General features: G+C 50.6%; 1 long non-coding RNA gene across 1 annotated transcript; it reads left to right on the forward strand.

The window, feature by feature from the left end:
• Positions 1-15,368: 15,368 nt before the first annotated feature.
• On the forward strand, positions 15,369-20,535 carry LOC108293015. Its single transcript, XR_001820531.2, has 3 exons — positions 15,369-15,380; positions 15,932-15,936; positions 20,451-20,535. It is a non-coding gene; the product is annotated as an uncharacterized LOC108293015 (long non-coding RNA).
• The last annotated feature ends 2,293 nt before the right edge of the window (positions 20,536-22,828 follow it).

Raw genomic sequence — 22,828 nt, forward strand, 5'->3', positions numbered from 1 at the left:
CAGGGTTTTACCTTGTTGGCCAGGCTGGTCTTGAACTCCTGACCTCAGGTGATCTGCCCGCCTCAGCCTCCCAAATTGCTGAGATTACAGGTGTGAGCCAATTGATTTATTGCATTTTTAAATGTGTATCTACAACACTTTGAAACTTTATTACATTATATGCTCCTTTAAGAAATCATAAAAAAAAGAAAAAGAAATCATCAGAGTTTCCGTTTGGGATGATGAAAATGTTTTGGTAATAGGGCTGATGGTTGCATAATACTGTGAATGCAATCAATACCACTGAATTGTACACTTAAAAATGGTTACAGAGGCAAATTGCTTGTTACATATATCATTTTCTTTTTTTGCAGAGACAGAGTTTTGTTCTGTTGCCCAAATTGGAGTGCAGTGGCTCAGTCATAGCTCACTGCAGCCTTTAATTTCTGGGCTCAAGCAATCTTCCTCCCTCAGCCTCCCAAAGTGCAGGGATTACAGGCATAAGCCACTGTTGTCAGCCTGTTATGTGTATTTTAACACAAACACACACACACACACACACACACACACACACACACAAGAAAATTTAGGCCAGCCATGGTGGTTCATGCCTGTACTCCCAGCACTTGAGAGGCAGATTCGGGAGGACTGCTTGAGACCAGGAGTTCAAGACCAGCCAGGGCAACATAGTGAGACCCATTCTCCACAAAAAGGAAAAAAAAATTAGCAATACATCATGCCAAAAATAATGGAATTTTACCTTCAATGAATGAATTGCATAGTATGTGAATTACATCTCAAAAAATCTGTTTTTTTTTTTAAACATCATTGGCAGTGGCAGCCAGGGGTTCTCGCTGCCCGGGAAATAGTCTCGGAGCAGGAGCTGCTCTGTCGGGCGCAGGGGTTGACACATGACTCCGTGCATTTTTCAAAACCCATCCAAGTCCACAGCACAAAGAATGAACTTCGCTGTATGCAAATTTTTTTAATGAGCCAGGATGTCAGGGGAACCCAGGATGGAACGCAGCCTGTGACAAGGGACTCTAATTGAATTACAAATGTGTGACATCACTCAGGGAAAGGGAGCCGGGGAGAGGCTGTTCTCAACGATTCTGGACAACACTGTTTTGTCTAGGTCCTGAGGCTCAGGACAGACCCAACTGTGTACAAACACTGGACTCTAGTTAGTGGGTTTGTTTCTCCCGTGGGTACGTCCTAGCAATTCTGCAACAACCGACGCTAGGCTTGAAAAAATAAGTAAGGAAGTTGTGGATCATGGGAGCCAGGAGTGAAAAATCAGCACAAATGAACACACAGGGCTGGGAAGGCTGCGTCTCCACGCACCAGAGAAGACATTGGACCCTCCCCTCACACCAGTGGTCCCAGCCTTTTTAACACCTGGGACTGGTTTCGTGGATGGCAATTTTTCCACTGACTGGAGGGTGGGAGATGGTTTGGGGATGATTCAAGCACATCACATTTACTGTGTATTTTATTTCTATTACGAAATGGAAGGCCGGGCACAGTGGCTCATGCATATAATCCCAGCACTTTGGGAGGATGAGGCAGGAGGATCACTTGAGGTCAGGAGTTCGAGACCAGCCAGGCCAACATCGTGAAATCCTGTTTCTAATAAAAATACAAAAATTACCTAGGCATGGTGGCGGGTGCCTGTAATCCCCACTACTCGGGGGACTAAGGCACGAGAATTGCTTAAACCAGGGAGGCGGAGGTTGCAGTGAACTGAGATCACACCACTTCACTCCAGCCTGGGCAACAGAGTGAGACTCAGTCTCAAAAAAAAAAAAAAAAAAAAAAAAAAAAAAAAAACACAAAAAAAAAAAAAAAAAAAAAAAAAAAAAAAAATGGAGGTTCCCTCTGTCACCCAGGCTGGAGTGCAGTGGCACGATCTCGGCTCACTGCCACCTCTGCCTCCCAGGTTCAAGTGATTCTCCTGCATCAGCCTCCACAGTAGCTGGGATTACAGGCACTCACCACCATGCCTAGGTAATTTTTGTATTTTAGTAGAGACAGGGTTTTACCATGTTGGCCAGGCAGTCTCAAACTCCTGACCTCAAGTGATCCACCTGCCTCAGCCTCCCAAAGTGTTGAGATTACAGGCATGAGCCATTGCACCAGCGCTTCTAATATTATTTGAAATGGAGCCTTACTCTGTCGCCTAGGCTGGAGTGCAGGGGCGTGATCTTGGCTTGCTGCAATCTCTGCCTCTTGGGTTCAAGCAATTCTACTGCCTCAGACTCCTGAGTACCTGAGATTACAAGCACACACCATGCCAAGCTAATTTTTGTATTTTTAATAGAGATGGGGGTTCCACAATGCTGGCCAGACTGGTCTTGAACTCCTGACCTCGGGTGATCTGCAAACCTCAACCTTCCAAAGTGCTGGGATTACAGGCGTGAGCCACCATGCCCAGCCAGGATAAATTAGACTTCGTCAAAGTTAGAAACTTTTGTGCATCAAAGGATACTATAAACCAAGTAAAAAGGTGAGCCACTGAATGGGAGAAAATATTTTCAAATCATATATCTAATATGCGACTAATATACAGAATATATAAACACCTGTAACTCAACAGGAACAACAAAAACAACCATCCAGCCTGGGCATGATGATGGTTCATGCCTGTAATTCCAGCACTTGGGAGGCCAAGGCAGGAGGATCACTTGAGGCCAGGACTTTGAGATCAGCCTGGCCAACATGATAAACTCCGTCTCTACTAAACATACAAAAATGAGCCAGGCATGGTGGCAGGCGCCTGTAGTCCCAGCTACTCCAGGGGCCGAGGCAGAAGAATTGCTTGAATCTGGGAGATGGAGTCTGCAATGAGCTGAAATGGTGCAACTGCACTCCAGCCTGGGCAACAAAGCTAGATTCTGTCTCAGAACAAAATAACAAACAAAAAAAGTGGACACAAGGCTGGATGTAGTGCTCATGCCTCTAATCCCAGCTCTTTGGGAGGCCAAGGCAAGTGGGCCACTTGAGGTCAGGAGTTCAAGACCAGCCTGGCCAAGATAGTGAAACCCCTTCTCTACTAAAAATACAAAAATTAGCCACGCATGGTGGCAGGTGCCTGTAGTCCCAGCTACTCAGGAGGCTAAGGTGAGAGGACCCCTCACAAGACTCCACATCTCAAAAAAAAAAAAAAAGGGTTAAATGTTCTATTGTGTAGATTTTACCCTAAAATAAAAGCAATCAGTATCGATTGGAATGATACGTAAGTGTCATGTAGGATCCTGGACTGGATTTTTTTTTTTTTTGAGACAGGGTCCTCCTGTGTCTGCCAGGCTGGAGTGCAGTGGCTCAGTCATAACTTACTTCAGCCTTGACCCCCTGGGCTCAAGCAATCCCCACCTCAGCTTCCCAAGTAGCTGGGACCACAGGCATGCACCACCACACCCAGTTAACATTTTGGATTTTTAGAGATGGGGGGGGTCTCACTATGTTCCCCAGGCTGGTCTTGAACTCCCAAGCTCCAGTGAGTCTCCTGCTTAGCCAAAGTATTAGGAATACAAAGCGCTGGACTTACAAGTATGAGCCACCCTGCTCAGCTCCATTTTAACAATTTCTGAAGTGTACAGTTAGTTCAGTGGGATTAAGCATATTCACAGTGTTGTGTGACCATCACGACCCTTTATCCACAGAACTTTCCATCTTCCCAAACGGAAACCCATACCCCCTAAACATTCGCTCCCCGTTCCCTCCCCGTTCCCTCCCCGTTCCCTCCCCACTCCCTCCCCACTCCCTCCCCTGCCCCGTAACCACCATTCTACTTTCTGTCTTCATCGATTTGACTATTCTCACATAAGTGGATGCATACAGGGTTTGCCCTTTTATGACCGGCTTATTTCACAGAGTATCATGTCCTCAAGGTTCATCCATGTTGTAGCAGGTGTCAGAATTTCCTTCCTTTTTTTATGGCTAAATAGTGTTCCATTTCATGATAGACCACATTTTATTTATTGCCAAGGTAGTGCAGAGTCCCTTACACTCTTTGCTCAGCTTCCCCTGACTTAAACATGTCACATCCCCAGGGCATCTGTATCAAAACTAAAAAAAGGTTTGCTATAATGCTATTAATGAAGCTACAGAATTTATTCTGTTTTCTCCATTTTCCCACTGATGTCCTTGAATTCCGCATTTCAGAATCCAGCCCACTGGCCAGGCACCGTGGCGCATGCTTGTAATCCCTGTGCTCCGTTTCTCCAAATAAAATATTCAGAAAATAAAATCATCATGAAGGGTTGGGTGCGGTGGCTCACACCTGTGATCCCTGCACTTTGGGAGACCAAGGCAGGCAGATCACCTGAGGTCAGGAGTTCGAGACCAGCCTGACAAACATGGTGAAACCCCGTCTCTACTAAAAATACAAAATTAGCCGGGTGTGGTGGCGCATGCCTGTAATCCCAGCTACTTGGGAGGCTGAAGCAGAATAATAGCTTGAACCCAGGAGGGGAGGTTGCAGTGAGCTGAGATTGTGCCACTGCACTCCAGCCTGGGTGACAGAGTGAAACCCTATCTCCAAATAAAATCACGATGCAGAGGCAGAGGCCCCGTGCTTGGTCCAGCATCCAGGCACACATGTTCTGGACTGTGGCTGCAGATGGGTGCCCCAGTGGTGAGGGCCACACTCCTTCCACATGGGGATGGTGGGAAACCTTGCTCTGCCGCGGTTTCCTCTTTTGCAAAATGGAGCAACAACAGTCTCCATAAGCCAGGGCCTGTAAGAGGCTGGGGCTGCGCCAGGGAGGACGTTTAGTGCATGGACCTCGGGCTAGGCACGGCCTCAGCAGTAGCCAGGGGCATCCCATGTACCCAGACGTTTCCCCAGCTCCCACTCCCTGCCAGGCTTCTGTGCCCTGCACCCACTGTGCCATTTCTGGTCATTTCTGCTTCTGGCTGGGTCCGCCCTCTGGGGACCCCAGCTGGCCGGAGCTGTCTTTTCAGCACCAGGCAATGCTTCTGCTCACCCAGCAAGGCACGGGCAAGGTACCCGAGCCCCAGACATGAGAAGACCCCATAAGTGAGAAGAGGAGCGGGGCTGGACTGGGGTCCCAGGGGACAGGGGCTGGGGCACTGTGGGGACATGATGTCTTTGGATAGGAAGGACCCAAGGGAACAAGGATTTGGGGCAGGGTCGTGGCCTCCACACCGCACCTGGGGCAGGAGCCAGATTGGGACAGGAGGGGCCTGGGGAAGGGTGCGGGTCCTTTTTGTCTTGGTACTTGAAGAAGGACCATGGTCTCTCCAGGGTGGGAAATGAGAGTCCCTTTCTCTTGCCATCACCTGGCTTGGGTGAGACCCCAAGGCCTCCCCTTTCAACTTCCCTAGCCCCTGGACAGCCAGGCAGGAGTTGGGAGACAAATAAGGCAGGCTTGGCCCCCACCAGGGAATTGCCCAGGGGAACCCAGTGGCCGGAGTACGGTGCAGCCCCCCTCTTGCTGCGCCTGCCGGCTCTCCTCCCCCTGGCCACAGCGCCTGGCCTCCTTACTCTTTTTTAATAAATAAGGTCTTGAGTTTGCAAACATGAGTTTTGCAAGCACAATTTTTGGGGGACTCTGACCCCACAGCTGTGGAGGGTTGGTCACGCTGTCCTCTGGCAGAGGACCCATATTCATGCCCAGTTCCCGCCAGTCACAGAGGGATTGGGGGTGGGGGGGAGCTGGGGGTGGACAAGCCAGTGGCCAGATGGAGCCTCGTCCAGGCTGAGATGCTGGAGCGGACCCGCTGTGCTCTGGCCAACTGCCTGGAACATCCTGGAACTTGGAGATGGGAATCACCTCCTTCCAGGGGCACAGTATGCCCTGTCCTTACAGTGGGTACAGCACAGAGGCTGGGGCTTCAGGGAAGCTGCTGCCAGTGGGCACAGCGACCAGCCAGGGCTCCCACCCAGACGCGGCTGGGGCTTTGGGACCCTGGAAACAGCTGGGCTGCCCTCTCCTCAACCCCAACCCCTCTCTCCGGCCAGCAGCCACTGCTATGGGGTGGGCAGTGCCCTCCCACCTGCCAGCCATTCAGAGCCTATCCCCGGGCCCCGTTCCAGCCCCGAGACAAAGCCGGAACCAGGGCCACGGGCCCGGCTGACCCCGGATGGGCAGTTGGCGTGGAGGGCCGCTCACCATGGCTACTGCCACCCACAGCTCTGCTCAGAGGTGGGCATTGTTTGGCCGCCAGAGTGTGGCGAGCGCCCAAGAGCCCGAGAGCCTGGCTGGCACAACCGCCCCGGCATGCCTTTGGCCCCGGACACAGAACACAGCCATTTCCCACGCTCCAGGCTCCTGGCAGCTCTGGGAAGGGGAGCAGGCCCTGGCCGTGGAAGAGGGGAAACTGAGACCTGGAGAAGTAGCGCACTAGGAGTCGGGGCCAGCGGGAACAAGACAAGGGGAGGGATGCCCGGCTGCTGCAAGGAATCGCTGGGATCTGGCGATACCGGGAGTTGGGTCAGTGACAGGCTCAAGCTGCAGAGGCCAGAGTCGGAGGCTCGGCCAACCCCTCCCCAGCCTGTGTGCCGCTCGGATACTCTCTGGCCTCCAAGCCTGGGCTCCTGCTGCCGCTCCACCCCAAAGCCCTTCCCTCCCTTTGCTTTCTGCACACGAATTTTCCCATGAGCCATCACCTCCTCCAAGATCCCTTTCTCAGCTCCTCCCCACCCAGTGGGAAGGGCCATAGGTCCTGTTTCACTTGCCTATGTCCAGACATAGCCCAGCTTCTCTTTGGAGACGTGCTCCTTCTGTGCTGTGTGGTCTTGGGGTGCAGAAGATCTCAGGGTCCACCTCCCATCGCAGAGACAGAAGCATACCTGGGGGTCTTCTGGCGGGACCCTTCTCACTGCCTGAATCAGCCAAGGATGGGTTGTGTGATGTCAGCTGGGACATGGGTGTTGAATGAAGCATAAAAGCAGGTCTATTGCTGTACCAGCTAACCTGTGACCCCACCAGGTCCCCGGGAGGTGGCAGTGGCTCCTCCTTGGGGGCTCCCAGGCCAGACAGGGCCAGGTCCAGGGCTCAGAGAAGAGATGGACGAATGGGGAGCTCTTCAGAGGAACAGCCCTGGGGTCAAATCTGCCTCTATTTCCTTCTGATTGTTGTTCTTTTGTTTTTTTTTTTTTTTTTTTTTTTTGAGACAAAGTCTTGCTCTGTTGTCCAGACTGGAGTGCAGTGGGGTGATCTCAGCTCACTGCAACCTCCACCTCCTGGGTTCCAGCAATTCTCCTGCCTCAGCACCCCCAGTAGCTGGGATTACAGGCGCATGCCACAACACCCAGCTAATTTTTATATTTTTAGTAGAGACAGGGTTTCACCACATTGGCCAGGCTGGTCTCGAACTCCTGACCTCAAGTGATTCACCCGCCTCAGTCTTCTAAAGTGTTTGTTGGGATGAGTTTTGTTATTTTTTAAACTATACTGTAGCTATCAGATCTTATTGATTGTATAATTTTTTTTTTTTTTTTGAGATGAAGTCTCCCTCTTTCATCCAGGCTGGAGTGCAGTGGCACAATCTCAGCTCATTGCAACCTCCACCGCCCAGGTTCAAGCGATTCTCCTGCCTCAGCCCCCAGAGCAGCTAGGACTGCTCACCACCACATCTGGCTAATTTTTGTATTTTTAGTAGAGATGGGGTTTCATCATGTTGGCCAGGCTGGTCTCAAACTCCTGATCTCAAGTGATGCACCTGCTTCGGCCTGCCAAAGTGCTGAGATTACAGGTGTGAGCCACTGTGCCCAGCCTGTTGTATAATCTTAATCTGTGCCTTAAACTGAGCCTCAGTTTTCTCATCTGTAAAATGGGTATATACAGGAATCAGTCAGGAATGGTAGGCTGTCAGCAATACAAACGCAACAGGAATGGGCCACGGCAGCAGTGCTTGTCCACAGGCTCATGTGACACATGCACAGTGAGGATCTGTGGCAGGTGGGAGCAGTCTGCTCCTCGTGGCAGTGGAGGAGGCGGGGCGCAAACTCAGGGCGGGTGGAAGGAGGAGGTGGTGAGGGCTCCGGGCAGGTCTCTTGTGGGTGCTGCAATTTCCTTGGTGAAATAAAAAGTGAGGTCATCCAATGGGAATGAGGATGGGAAGGAAACAGGCACATGGGAGCACCCCCCCGCCCCCCGCTCACCGCATTAATTACAAAAAGAAGATCCCCCCAGGTAGGATTGTCATATTTAGGAAAACACAAACCGGTTTTACAATTAAATTTGAATTTCAGATAAATCATAATTCACTCTTAAAATATAAGTATATCCCATGGATGGCTGGGCATGGTGGTACGCACCTGTGGTCCCAGCTACTTGGGAGGCTCGGATGGGAGGATCACTTGAACCCAGAAGTTTGAGGCTGCAATGAGCTATGATCACGCCATTGCACTCTGGCCTGGGTGACAGAGTAAGACTTTCTCTTAAAATAAATAAATAATAAAAACATAATCAGAGGTTGGGCACAGTGGCTCATGCCTGTAATCCCAGCACTTTGGGAGGCCAAGGTGGGCAGATCACCTGAGGTCAGGAGTTCAAGATCAGCCTAGCCAACATGGCAAAACCCCATCTCTACTAGAAAATACAAAAATTAGTCGGCCATGGTGGTGCCAGCCTGTAATCCCAACTACTCAGGAGGCTGAGGCACAAGAACCGCCTGAACCCCGGAGGCAGAGGTTGCGGTGAGTTGAGATGGCGCCACTGCACTTCAACCTGGGGGACAGAACAAGACTCTGACTCAAAGAAAGAAGAAACCTCATCAGAGACATCAGTGGCTGCATGCTATGGAGAAGACAGAGTTCACAAACTAAGTTGAAGCAAATTACAAACCAAACAGAAAACTAGCAGCGACAACAACCCTCAAGGGAGAAAAATAATACTTTAGGTCCGTTATAGTGAATCATTTAAAATGTCTGGTTTTCCACAAAGCCATTACAAGATATACAAAGAAACACAAAAGTATGACCCCATTCCAAAAAAAAAAAAATAACTGTCCCCGAGTGTCCTCTGATGTTGACTTTTTCAGACCAAAACTTCAAAGCAACTAATGTAAAGATGTTCCAAGAACTGAGGAAAACTACGTGTTTAGAATGAAAGGAAAGCATAGCAACAATGAATCAGCAAATGGAGACACTCAGTAAAGAGAAAAACATAAAAAATGTGACTTCATGGATTATGTTTGAAAAGTGAAAAAAAAGAAATTATAAAAAAGAAACACATGTATATTCTGGAGTTGAAAAGTATAATAACTGAAATTTTAAAAAAATCACTAGAGGGGCAGACGTCACATGACAGAAAAAAGAAACGATGAACTTGACCACGGATCAATAGAAATTATCCAATCTGGACTGGGCACAGTGGCTCACACCTGTAATCCCAGCACTTTGGGAGGCTGAGGCAGGCTGATCACCTGAGGTCAGGAGTTTAAGAGCAGCCTGGCCAACATGTAGAAGCCCCGTCTCTACTAAAAATACAAAATTAGCTGGGCATGGTAGCAAATGCCTGTAATCCCAGCTACTGGGGAGGCTGAGGCAGGAGAATCACTTGAACCCAGGAGGTTGTAGTGAGCCAAAACAGCGCCACTGGACTCCAGCCTGGGTGACAAGAGCGAAACTCCATCTCAAAAAAAAGAAAAGAAAAGTTATCTGAAGAACAGAGGAAAAAATGTAAAGAAAAATGAAAAGAGCCTCAGAGACTTGTGAGACAATAGGAACTATAACAACATGCATGTAATGGCAGTCCCAGGAGAGAGAATAAGGCAGAAAAAGTATTTGAAGACAAAAATGGCCAAACATTTCCCAAATTTAATTAAAATGGCATTCATCTACAAATTCAAGAAGCTCAGTCAACCCAAAGTGGGATAAATACAAAGAGATCTAAAACTAGACTCCATCTTAAAAAAAAAAAAAAAAAAAAAAAAAGAAAAGAAAAAAAAAAAAAAAAAAAAAAGAAGACAGAGAGAACAAACAAATTATCAAATTCAGGAATTAAAAAAGGGATATAACTGACCCTGCAAAAACTAAAAGGCTTATTAGAGAATATTATGAAGGCTTTATACCAACAAAGTAATATACTTAGATGAAATGGATGAATTCCTATAAAGACACAAATTTTCAAAACTGGCCAGCCGCAGTGGCTCATGCCTGTAATTCCAGTATGCAAAAATCCTTAACAAAAGATTACGAACTGAATAAGCAGCATATAAAAATGATCACACACCAGAACCAACTGGGATTTGCTCCAGGAATGCAAAGTTGGCTTGATATCCAACAATCAATTTCTATAATACATCACATTGATAAAATAAAAGACAAAACCACATGACCATATCTATAGCTACAGGAAAAGCACTTCAGAAAACCTAACCCATTTAAGATAGAAATGCATAATAAACTAGAAATAGGAGAAAATTTCCTCAGACTGATAAAGTGATCTATGGAAAACGTATAGTTAATATGTATAGTATATATAAAGTATATAATATATAAAATATTTTATATTATATAACATATATGCAATATATTAAATTTTTATATTTTATGTATATACATTTTTTGAGACAGAGTCTTACTCTGTTGCCCAGGCTGGCGCACAGATGGTGCCATTGGGCTCCAGCTTGAGTGACAAGAGCAAAACTCAGTCTCAAAAAAAAAAAAAAGATATCTGAAGAACAGAGAAAAAATTTAAAGAAAAATGAGAAGAGCCTCAGAGACTTGTGAGACAAGTCTCTCACTCCAGCTTCGACCTCCTGGGCTCAAGGGACCCTCCTGCCTCAGTTTGTCAAGTAGCTGGGACACAGGTGCACACCACCACACCTAGCTAACTGAAATTTTTTTTTCTTTTTTTTGCATACAGGATCTTGCTATGTTGCCCAGGCTGGTCTCAAACTCCCAGGCTCAAGCAATCCTCCTGCCTTGGCCTCCCAAAGTGTTGGGATTACAGGCATGAGCCACAGTGCCTGTCCCAGTTAAAGTATATAACAGTAAATGCCAGAATCTTTTCCCTTTAACAGGGGCACAAAGCGAGTGGGGCATCTGAGGTGCCACCGTTATTCAGCATTATACTGCAGGCTCTACTCAGTGTGATAAGGAAAAACCAAAATGAAATAAGACAAAAGAAAGACAATAAAAGCATCCAGATTGAAAGGAAGAAGTAAAACTATCTTTATGCACAGATGATGGTCTTGTATATCCTAAGAAATCACCCCAAAGTTATTAGAACTAATAAAGCTTAGTAAGGTAGCAGGATATAAGATAAATGTATAAAAATAAATTGTAGGCTGGGTGTGGTAGCTCACACCTGTAATCCCAGAACTTTGGGAGACCGTGGCGGGAAGATCACCTGAGGTCAGGAGTTCAAGACCAGCCTGACCAACATGGTGAAACCCTGTCTCTACTAAACATACAAAAATTAGCGGGGTGTGGTTGTGGGCACCTGTAATCCCAGCTACACTGGAGGCTAAGATAGGAGAATTGCTTGAACTTGGGAGGTGGAGGTTGCAGTGAGCCAAGATTGTACTATTGCACTCCAGCCTGGGCAACAAGAATGAAGCTCTGTCTCCAAATAAATAAATAAATAATTTTATTTTATTTTATATATACTGGCAACAAACATTCTGAAAATAAAAGAACAATTTCATTCACAATAGCATGAAGAATCACAAAATACTTAGGAATAGATGTAACCAAAGAAGTGCAAGGCTTGTATGCTAAAAAAGACAAACGTTGAAACAAATTAAAAGAGGCTTAAGTAAATGAAGAGGCAGACCATGTTCAAGGATAGACAGGCAGTGCTCCCCAAATTGATCTGTATACTCAACACAATCCTGGCTGGGCATGGCGTCTCATGCCTATAATCCCAGCACTTTGAGAAGCTGAAGCAGGAGGAATTCAACCCTAAAACCAGCCTGGACAACATAGTGAGACCCTGTTTCTACAAAAAAAAAAAAATTTTTTTTTAATCAGGCATGGTAGTGCATGCCTGTAGTCCCAGCTACCCAGACGGCTGAAGCAGGAGGATTCCTCGCACCCAGGGGGTTCCAGGCTGCAGTGGTGCAATCACAGCTCACTGCACCACTACACTCCAGCCTCGGCAACACAGCAAGATCCTGAGAAAGAGGGGAGGGGAGGAAGAGAGAAAAGAGAGAAAGAAAGAAAAGAGAGAGAGGAAGGGAGGGAGGGAGGGAGGGAGGGAGGGAAGGAAACCAGGAGTGGTGGCTCATGCCTGTAATCTCAGCACTTTGGGAGGCCGAGAGCAGATCACCTGGGGTCAGGAGATCGAGACCTGGCCAACATGGTGAAACCCTGTCTCTACTAAAAATACAAAAATTAGCCAGATGTGCTGGCATGTGCCTGTAATCCCAGCTACTTGGGAGGCTGAGGCAGGAGAATTGCTTGAACCTGGGAGGCAGAGGTTGCAGTGAGCTGAGATCGGACCATTGCACTCCAGCGTGGGCGAAGATGTGAGACTCCATATCAAAAAGAGAGGACAGGAGAGGAGGGGAGGGGAAGAGAGGAAAGAGTGGGGAGCCCATGTGAGGCCGGCCCCAGCTCCCTGCAGCCCTAGGACTGGGTTTTCAGGTGGCCTCTGCTTACAACTTCTGACCTGGGTTGCTGCCTCCCTTCCCCAACACCTCTTTATACTCCTGTGGATGCCTACACGATGCCGCTTGGACAAAGACTGTGCAGCCACACTGGGGCTGTGGTTCTGAGACAGGGGACCTGCCCCAGGGATGCTGGGAGAGGCCTTTGTTCCCCATGAAAAGCCTCTGCTTTAGCAAAGGATCCTTGAAGGGGCTTCCAGCTGCCGGCTCCAGAGGGCATGTAAAGGGGAGTGTGGGGTCAGAGGACTGGGCAGAGCTACTGACTGGTGGGAAGAGATGCCACATTCCTGCCATTGGGGGCACCTGGGCTGGCTGGACTGCGTGTGCTGGAGGTGGGACAGGGCCCTGTGCTCCCACCTCAGGGATGATGTGACCTTGGCCACCTACAGGGGAGAGGCTCAAAGGGCAGCCTCAGCCGGAGGTCCTGGCGGTGCATCTTGGGGCTTCAGGTCTGGGGGAGTGGGAGCCACTCAGCTCCTCGAGTCCCCCAGGGGGGCCAGAGCAGTGACCCCAACAGCAAGTGAGTGATGGAGTCAGTGTGCACTCGGTTCAAACTGGAAACAGGTCGCCCTCACGGACAGCGTTCAGCCGGAGGGCAGCTGCAGCCAGCATGGCCAGGATGGTGCTGAGGGCACTGTGGGGCCCAGTGGGGAATCACAGTGAAGACGGGGATCATGAGGATGTCAGAAGTCTGAGTGACAGGGCCCAGCCCTCCCATGGAGCCACCAGATCACCCAGTGCCCCCTTGGTCCAGCCACCCAGGGGGTTGAGCAGCCACTTCCTGTGCCCTCCACGGCCTGTCCAGAATCCAGACTGCACAGTCACCCACACCCTGACAAGGACCATGGCTCAGAGGCCCAGGAGAGAGGAGCATCCCTCGGGCTGGAGGGATGTTCACCCGGGTGGTCTCAGGGCTCTCAGACCCATGGGGGACACTGAATGACCAGGCACACACTCACTTTGGCCGGCCACCCCGTGCCCTGCGTGTAGCCGCGTTTAGCCGAGGGTGAGCTGCAGGCTGCATTCCTGAGCCGTGGCTGCCCCCTGGTGGAAGATGCCCAGGGCCTGGCCGGCCCAGCCCGGTGCCCGGCAGCAGGCCCAGGACTCAGAGGTGGATCCACCCCCGGAGGGAGCACTGCTAAGTGGCCCGGCTCACACCTTCCTCAGGCAGGCACAGGTCTCACCGGTTGGCGGAAACAGTTGAGTAAGCCCTTTCTGGGGCAATGGGAGGTTGGGGGCCTCTCCCAGGGCTGCAGGGCAGGCTTGGCATTGTGGCCAGAATCAAAGGGCCCTGGAAGCCCCTTGCCCAGGACAGAGAGCCAAGATCCTGGAACAGGGCCGGGCGCAGTGGCTCTCAGCACTTCGGGAGGCCAAAACAGGTGGATCACCTGAAGTCAGGAGTTAGAGAGCAGCTTGGCCAACATGGCGAAACTCCATCCCTGTTAAAAATACAAAAATTAGCCGGGCATGGTGGCTTGCACCTGTAGTCCCAGCTACTTAGGAGGCTGAGGCAGAATTGCTTGAACCCAGGAGGTGGAGGCTGCAGTGAGCCGAGATCATGCCATTGCACTCTAGCCTGGGTGACAGAGTGAGACTCTGTCCCCTCCTCCCCCAAAGAAAACCCACAAGGGGCTGAGCCACCTGCCCTGCCGGGGGTCCAGGGGATGCCAGGCCAGGCTGGGGGAAGCTGAGAGGAGCCCACCTCCCCCAGTCCCTGCAAGCCAGCCTCTGGGCTCAGCACTGTGGGGGCCTGACAGGAGTTTCCCATGATTCTGGGCTGAAAATGCTGGGTACCTAGAGTTGGGGGCAGGGGGACATATCAGCTTGGATGAGAGCCCTGGTCCCAGGCATGTGCCTATGTCCTGCTACAAAGATAAGCAGTGGGGCAGAAGCGGCCATGGGCTGAGACGCCAGGCGTGTGCAAGTGTATACGTGGGTGCCTGTGTTTTGTGTATATCCACGAGGGTAAAATGGGTGTTTTCTTCCTGTTCCCCAGGGATTCAGGGGGCTCCTGAGGAAATTCGGGTCCATGCTGGAGATGAAGAAGCTATACTGTCGTGGACATCCGGGGATGGGGTTGCGTGTCTGAGACCCCACGCAGGAAGGGGCCGGATGCCTTGGCTGACAAGGCTACAGCTCCAGGGGCTCCCACCTGTGCCCGCCTGCCTGGAATGCTCAGAGGCATCCCCCATCCCTGCAGGGGCCCCTCCCACTGTCTCTCCCCAGCAGGCACAGTTGTGGGTAGGTGTGGAGAGCTAGCACCTTGGCCCCAGGGAGGGAACTCTTTAGGCTTCTTTTTTTTTTTCAGATGGTGTCTCACTGTCTCCCAGGCTGGAATGCAATGTCGAGATCTTGGCTCACTGCAATCTCCAACTTCTGGGTTCAAGCGATTTTCCTGACTTAGCCTCTTGAGTAGCTGGGATTACAGGTGCACGCCACCACACCCAACTAATTGTTATACTTTTAGTAGAGACAGGGTTTTACTATGTTGGCCAAGCTGGTCTCAAACTCCTGACCTCAGGTGATCCACCTGCCTCGGCCACCCAAAGTGGTGGGATGACAGGCCCGGCCTGGTTTCTGTAGGGCAGTGATCTCAAGACCTCCCCTGCACACTGATACAAGGGGAGAGGGTCTTTCAAGTCCACACTCATCTCTGCACGTGGACTATGCTTAAGCCCTGCTCCACCCACCTAAGGAAAGGATCTCTTTGCTCTGTCACCCTGGTCACAGCCAGCAGCCAGCATGAGGCACCAGCCATTGTTTGAGGACACGTGCACCTGCACTTCCAGCTGGTCATCTGCCCATGCCTTCCTGTAAGAAAATGGCTCACAGATGCCCTTGCACCTGTGCACACGCATGCACACACACAGGTGCACACAAGCGCACCCCTGAGTCCTGCAGCCTGCACACGCAGGGACCCTGTTGCTGTCTCCACATTCACGTCATGCCCAAGCTCAGGGAAGGGCTGGGAAGTGTGAATGCTGCCGCCCCCAATTCTTGTTTAATACATGAGGTGTTTGGACAACACAGAGCTTGATGCCATTAAAGAAAAGATCAGGCCAGGCATGACAGTTCACGCCTGTAATCCTGGCACTTCGGGAGGTCAAGGCGGGAGGACTGCTAGAGCCCAGGAGTTTGAGACAAGCCTGGAAAACATAGCAAGACCCTGTCTCTACAAAAAATAAATTTAGCAAGGCATGGTGGCAGGCATCTGTGGTCTCAGCTACTCAGGAGGTTGAGGTGGGAGGATGGCTTGAGCCTGGGAGGTGGAGACTACAATGAGCCATGATTATGCCACTGCGCCCCAGCCTGGGCAACGGGGCAAGGTACAGTCTCAAAAAATATATATTTATTTTAAAAGAAGGCCGGGTGTAGTGGCTCATGCCTGTAATACCAGCATTTTGGGAGGCCAAGAACGGTGGATCACCTGAGGTCAGGAGTTCGAGACTAGCCTGGCCAACACGGCAAAACCCTGTCTCTACTAAAAATACAAAAATTAGGCAGGGCGCAGTGGCTCACGCCTGTAATCCCAGCACTTTGGGAGGGTGAGGTGGGTGGATCATGAGGTCAGGAGTTCAAGAACAGCCTGGCCAACATGGTGAAACCCCATCTCTACGAAAAATATAAAAATTAGCTAGGCACGCTAGCGAATGCTTGTAATCCCAGCTACTCAGGAGGCTGAGGCAGGAGAATTGCTTGAACTGGGACCCGGGAGGTAGAGGTTGCAGTGAGCCAAGATTGTGTCACTACACTCCAGCCTGGGTGACAGAGCAAGACTCTGTCTCAAAACAAACAAACAAACAAAAACAGAAATTAGGTGTGGTGATGGATGCCTGTAATCCCAGCTATTTGGGAGGCTGAGGCAGAAGAATTGCTTGAACCCGGGAGGCAGAGGCTGCAGTGAGCCAAGACTGTGCCACTGCACACCAGCCTGGGCGACAGAGTGAGACTCCATCTCAAACAAACAAACAAACAAACAAATAAATAAATAAATAAATAAAAGCCTAGGAGTTCAAGGCTGCAAAGAGCTATGATCACACCACTGCACTCCAGCATGGGCAACAAGAGTGAAACTTTGTCTCAAATAAATAAATAAATTTAAAAAGAAGACATGACCAGTCTGCTGAGCAGAGCAGGTTTTGGCCTCCTCACCAGCTCAGATTCAGAATTGCTCTAAACTGCTGCAGAAAGTCACACCAGCGTTTCTCTGCCAGTCTCCATCCACATCCCAAACATTCTCCAAGAAGTGGAGGAAGAAGCTGAGGGTGGGTGGCTGGTGTCCCCTATAGCCGCTGGGGCAGAAAGCGGGCTGCTCTGCCCCCAGTCTTACTGGCTTTCACAGGAGGAATGGGTTTTGTTCAATCTCATTTTTGTTCAATCCTGGGGAGAGAAGACATTGCTGCTTTCTGAGATCTAAGTGAATCTGACATAGAAGAGGACGTGGTATGCTCTGTGAGGTCCTGAGCTTCGAGGTTTGGACAAGGACTGGCAGGTGCCGTTAACGGGGTAGATTCAGCTAGATACAAGAGCGAGGCTGGTTATCCAGCTTGGCAGGGGCTGCAAGGGAGGGAGCCCCTGCCATTAAAGGCATGCAAGAGGAGGCACAGCCAACCTACCAGGAAGGCGCCTGGGGAGAGCAGGGTCTCCCCAAATCCACACTTCCTGGTCCAACTCCCTTATTATTCTAACTTAAAATTCTAACTTAAAATATGTTTGTGAGCCATATAGGTGTGATGGCTCATGCCTATAATCCTAGCACTTTGGGAGGCCAGGAGTTTGAGACTAGCCTGCCCAACATGGCAAAATCCTGTCTGTATAAAAAAGACAAAAATTAGCCAGGCATGGTGGTGTGCACCTATAGTCCCAGCTACTCAGGGTAGAAGTGCTTGAACCCAGGAGGTGAAGGTTGTGGTGAGCCAAGATCATACCACTGTACTCCTGCCTGGGCAACAGAGCAAGCCTCTGCTTAAAAAAAAAAAAAGTGTTTATTCAGGCTGCTCTGCCTAGGGAGTAGCCTTTATTTCTTACCTTTCTTAATAAACTCATTTTCACTTGTTTAAAAAAAATGTGTTTGTGTCAGCAAGGTGGCTCATGCCTGTAATCCCAGGACTCTGGGAGGCCAAGGCAGGTGGATCACTTGAGGTCAGAAGTTCGAGACCAGCCTGGCCAATGTGATGCAACTTTGTCTCTACTAAAAATACAAAAATTAGCTGGTGGCTCGCACCTATAATCCCAGCTATGTGGGAGGCCGAGGCAGGAGAATCGCTTGAACCCAGGAGGTGGAGGTTGCAGTGAGCTGAGATCATACTACTGCACTCTAGCCTGGGAGATAGAGTGAGACTCTGTCTCACACACACACAAAAAAAATGTGTTTGTTCATTTCACAAGAAGGTGTCAGAGTGTGGGGACCACAGCAACAAACTGCCTGAGGAGGTAAACTAACCTCTGACCCCCACGTTGACCCTAAGTCCTCCATGGGGAGGATCATGAAGGCAAGCACAGAGAGTCACTGAGGGGGTCCCCAAACAGGAGGTCTGCTGATGTAAGAGGGGGAGGATTTCGAGGAGGCCAGTGGCTGGGATGGTGGAGATGGGCACCCACATTCAATTCCCCGGGAAAGTGCAGCATCAGCCGCAGTGATTGCTGCTGCATGGGCCCTTCCTGCCTCTGTCAGCTACCCCATGACCCTCAGGCTCTCCGCAGCCCAGTGCGGAGAGCAGGCTAAGGGACCTCAGCGTGCCTCTCACGCACTGCCAGCCCCTACCTGGGGGGGTGGCGCTCTCCTCCGCCCTGCAGCTGCACCCTGAACCCCATAGCACATCAGGGCTGGATCACTGGAGCCCAGGGGCTCCCCGTGGCCAGAAGCCTCCAGGACCCCAGAAAACTTCTGTGTTTCTGGGTCCTCTCAGCAGAATGACTCGGGGCTTGTCTTACTGGATCTAGCCACTAGGCAGTGTTTCAGGCCAGGCTGTGTGGGACAGATCTGCCAGGCAGGGATGCCAGAGCCAGAGAATCAGTGGTGGGCCCCAGCACCACTCCAGTTTCCCACAGGGATGTCAGGATATGAGGCCCAGGGCTGGAGCACCCACCACCACACAGGGTTTATCTTGTACCAGAACTTCTTCTGTTTGATCATGTCTTTGAGCTCTGTCCCTTGGGCAGGGATTCCTCGGTCAGAGTGTTAGAAATGACATCTCCAAGGCACTTGGGACACCAGACAAAGCCCACAGGCCCCAGCTGGAGCAGGGAGGTCCCTGAACATCTCACTCTCATGGCAGGTAAGGAACGGAAGCCCCAACATGGGCACACCCAAGGGTCCCTGGACACAGCCCCAGCACTGAGCCCTGAGGCACAGGCAGTGGCTCCGTCATTCACGAACACAGTTCAGGCACGGCCTTGTTGGCTGCCTGGGGTGGAACCGCTTCCCCGGGCTGCATCGGGTTTATGCCAGGCCACGCCCTGGGCTGGAGAGGTTTTTCCTGAGAGCCTGGGATTTTCCTCTCTCCTCGCCTTTGCCAATCTGGCCAGCGATCTGCGTGTCGCGCAAGGCTCCCGTCCCCTGGACATGCGGCTGGTGCTCAGCTGTTTGTCCTTTTTGCCAACTCCCCGCTTTTTCCTGTCAACCGCCTGAGGTCCAAGGAAGCCCCGAGGCCCGTCCTGTGCTCTCCCTTCCAGCCCTCATCCAGCCCTGCTGCTGGCTCTTCTAGAGGTTGGGCCGGGACCCCGGAGACCTGGGGCTGGCTCGGACTCACTCGGGCTGTGCAGAGAGGGACGGGGGCAAGGCCAGGGTCAGATGCCACAACGGCCAGCAACACTCCCACAAAGTGCCCTTGAGAGGTCTGGGCAAAGCCAGGGCTGGGTTCTTACTGATCGTGTGCCCTCAGTCGGTCAACACAGCCTGGGCCTCCATTTCCTCATCTGGAAATGAGACCAATCGTCCAGACAATTCCTTCTGGCTCAGCCCATGACTTCAAAGAGCCAGCCATTAAACCCTGGTGTGCCCATCAGTACGCCTTTTCTCACACACACTGTCCTTCCCTAAAGAGTCCTGTTTCCAGCCCCAAGCCACTTTCTCCTTAAAGGGTGACACACATGGACAGGCACCCAGGGAGCTTGGCATCCAGGCTGAGACAGGGATGAAAAGGGCCTGTAGGGGCTGAGCATGGGGGCTCACACTTGTAATCCCAGCACTTTGGGAGGCCAAGGCAGGTGGATCACTGAAGGCCAGGAGTTCAAGACCAGCCTGGCCAATATGGCAAAACCCCATCTCTACCAAAAATATAAAAAATTAGCTGGATGTGGTGGTACACACCTGTAATCCCAGCTACTCAGAAGGCTGAAGTATGAGAATCACTTGAACCTGGGAGGCATAGGTTGCAGTGAGCCTGGGTGACAAAGTGAGATTGTGTCTCAAAAAAAAAAAAGAAAATGGCCCGTAGGAATGGAGAAACTGGAGGAACCATGGCCCTCTCACCAAGAGAACCACCCTTTTCTGAAATGCCCATGCTGGGGGGTGGCTGGAGGAGAAATACCCACCAGGAGCTGATTTCTGAAGACACAAACATTCACCCAGAGCCAGACCTGAGACGGGGTGTGCCAAGCCCTCCACCACCTCCCAGGGCAAGAGTGACCCCGCCCACCCTGCGTCCACTCACCAGGACGCCCTGCCTGGCCTCCTTCCCAAAACACCATCAGGGCTCTGGACTCCGGGAGAAGCGTCTGGCATGTCTGAGAGCCAAACCGGTTTTCAATCAAATCTTTCAGAAGCCCAGACCACTTTCAAAGCCACCACCCTTTGAAACCCTACCCTTCAAAATCCACTTTGCAAATCTGTGCCCCCAAATTTTAAAACCAAAATATTCTGGAAACCTACTGGAAGCAAGACAGAGACCCAACGGAAGGAGAGCAGCTCTCTTCATTCCTGTGCTTGTGTGCAGATTCAAGGAGGCAAGCTTGGCTGCGGAGTCCCAGCTGTGTGCTAGTTTCCCATGCCATTTTCAAGTATTTTTGGTAATAATGGAAGAAAACCAATTGAAACGGCAAAAACCGTTTCATCCAGATTGTTTTTTAAGGCCCCGTTGATTTTGTAAAATTCTTTGAAATAAAAGCAGTTTCGTCAAAGCCAGAGTTCCCACTATAATTTTCCTGGGAAGAACCTCAGATGATTGAATCAGGCTCACAGAACTTGTTGCTCTATGAGAACACACAAACTGTGAAGGAGTCCGGGGGGAGCTGGGGATTTTTGCCTTGCTGGCTCCCTCAGACTCTCCACCCAGCCATCTTGCAATACCATCCTCCTTGAGTGCCTGTGGGCGGAAAAACCCATTCTAGAACCATGCCTCAGAATCTCTCCATCTTGGCCTGGCCCACGGTTTCCGAGCCTAACAGTTTCCTTCTGGCCTCTGAATGGGCTCTTTCAGCCTTGGTGTTGACTGAGGCCTGGGCCGCAGAGAGAAGGACCCTGGTGAGCCCAGGAACAAGGCAGGCCAGGAGATAAAGGCCCAGAGATTAGCACTTTTTTTTGGCGGAGTCTCACTCTGTTGCCCAGGCTGGAATGTAATGGTGCAATCTCAGCTCACTGCAAACTCGGCCTCCCAGGCTCAAGAGATTCTTGTGCCTCAGCCTCCCCATTAGCTGGGATTATAGAAGCCCAGCACCACACCCAGCTAATTTTTGTATTTTTAGGGGTTTCGCCATGTTGGCCAGGCTGGTGTCAAACTTCCAACCTCAGGTGACCCACCTGCCTCAGCCTCCCAAAGTGTCTGGCTGGTGTCATTTTCTTTAAAAGACACCATCCATGGTTTGAGGGAGAAAAGATGAGACCACTGGTGGACCCTCCGGAAATGAGAAACACAGCAGCATCATTCACCTGCAGTTTGAGAATGCTGTCTCCCTCAGCACGCCATGCCTGCCTGCCCGTCTTCCACTGAGACCCAGTGGAAGGGAAGCAGCTCTCTTCATTCCTGTGCTTGTATGCGGATTCAAGGAGGCAAACTTGGCTGCAGATTCCTGGCTGTGTGCTAGTTTCCCATACCATTTTTAAGTATTTTTGGTAATAATAATTGAAGTTGAATTCCTTCAAAAATTAAACATAAATGACCATATGACCCCACAGTCCTGCTCCTAGGCATGTACTCCAGAGCAGCGGCCGCCAGCCTTTTTGGTACCAGGGACTGGTTTCATGGAAGACAATTTTTCCATGGATGGGGCAAAGGTATGGTTTTGGGATGAAACTGTTTCACTCCAGGCCAGGTGCGGTGGCTCATGCCTGTAATACCGACACTTTGGGAGGCCGACACAGGCAGATCACTTGAAGTCAGGAGTGAGACCAGCCTGGCCAACATGGTGAAATCTCATCTCTACTAAAAATACAAAAATTAGCTGGGCATGGTGGCACACAACTATAATTCCAGCTACTTGGGAGGCTGAGGCACAAGAATGGCTTGAACCCAGGAGGTGGAGGCTGCAGTAAGCTGAGATTGCAGCAGTGCCCTCCAGTCTGTGTGATAATGAAACTCACCCTCAAAAAGAAAATAAATATTATAAGTAAAAATATAAAAAATTAGCTGGGCATGGTGGTGTGTGCCTGTAATTCCAGCTACTAGTGAGGCTGAGGCAGAACTGCTTGAACACGGGAGATGGGAGTTGCAGTGACTGAGTCGACATCGTGCCACTGCACTCCAGCCTGGGTGAAGGAGCAAGACTCTGTCTGAGAAAGAAAAACAAAAAACGTTCCACTTCAGACCATCAGGCATTAGACTGCCATACGGAGAACCCTGGTATGCACAGTTCACAGTAGGGTTTGTGCTTCTATGAGAATCGAATGCTGCTGCGGATCTGATGGAGGCAGAGCTCAGGTGCTTGCTCACCTGCAGCTCAACTCCTGCTGTGCAGCCAGTTCCTAAGGGGGCTACAGGCCGGTATTGGTCCATGGCCCTGCCCAAATAATTAAAAGTAGGGACTCAAACAGGTATCTGCACGCCTGTGTTCACGGCAGCGTTATTCACAAGAGCCAAGAGATGGAAGAAACCCAGGTGTCCATCATGGGTGAATGGGCAAAATGTGGTCTGTCCATACAATGGGCTATCATCCAAACTTGGAAGGAAGGTGGGCTGGGCGCGGTGGCTCACGCCTGTAAATCCCAGCACTTTGGGAGGCCAAAGCAGGCAGATCATGAGGTTAAGAGATCGAGACCATCCTGGCCAACATGAAGAAACCCCATCTCTGCTAAAAATACAAAAATTAGCTGGGCGTGGTGGTG

This window comes from Cebus imitator, unplaced genomic scaffold (assembly GCF_001604975.1).
Source record: "Cebus imitator isolate Cc_AM_T3 unplaced genomic scaffold, Cebus_imitator-1.0 Scaffold519, whole genome shotgun sequence".
NCBI classification, from domain to species: domain Eukaryota; kingdom Metazoa; phylum Chordata; class Mammalia; order Primates; family Cebidae; genus Cebus; species Cebus imitator.